This window comes from Octopus bimaculoides, chromosome 27 (assembly GCF_001194135.2).
Source record: "Octopus bimaculoides isolate UCB-OBI-ISO-001 chromosome 27, ASM119413v2, whole genome shotgun sequence".
NCBI lineage: Eukaryota > Metazoa > Mollusca > Cephalopoda > Octopoda > Octopodidae > Octopus > Octopus bimaculoides.
The window spans coordinates 8132388-8133268 of NC_069007.1; positions in this window are offsets into that span (position 1 = coordinate 8132388).

Consider the following 881-nt stretch of genomic DNA (forward strand, 5'->3'; position numbering starts at 1 on the left):
AAACAGATGACATTGCCTCTTTGACAGTGAGACTTGTTTACGACCATCACACACGTTGTCAAAATGAGGAGGGACAAACAAGTACATGCATGTGAGTGCACATGTGCACACACACACACACACACACACACACACACACACATACCCACAGCAATATATATATATATATCATCATCATCATCATTTAGCGTCTGCTCTCTATGCTGGCATGGATGAAATGGCTCAAGTAGAAAAGGGTTAGCTGAAGAACTGTATCAGCTTCCCATCCAATTTGGCATGGTGTCCGCAGCTGGTTGCCCTTCCCAACACCAACCACTCCATAGAGTGTACCGGGTGTCTACTACATGTAACCTGCACGGGTGCCTTTTGAGTGTCACTGGCACAGGTGCCTTTTACATATCCCTGGCACAAGTGTCTTTAATGTGTCACAGGTGCCTTCAATGTGTCACTGCTATGGGTGCCTTTAACACATCACCAGTATGGGCCTTTTTCATGTCACCAGTATGGGTGCCTTCAATGTGTCACTGGTACAGGTGCCTTTGACATGTCACTGGCACGGGTGCCTTTAATGTGTCCTTGGAAAAGTTGACCTTGGTGGAATTTCCGTTCATCCTTTCAGGGTCGATAAATTAAGTACCAGTTGCATACTAGGGTTGATGTAACTGACCAGTCCCCTTCCCCCAAATTTCAGGCCTTGTGCCTATCATAGAAAAAATTATTGTTATTATTATTATTATTATTATTATTATTATTATTATTATTATTATTATTATGAGGTGTCTTTTTCTTATGAGTGAGATAGTATATGAAATAATATTTCCATGTCATCCAGTTTTCTTTTCTTCCATTTTAAGTGTCCCATTAGTTGGAGATAACATTAT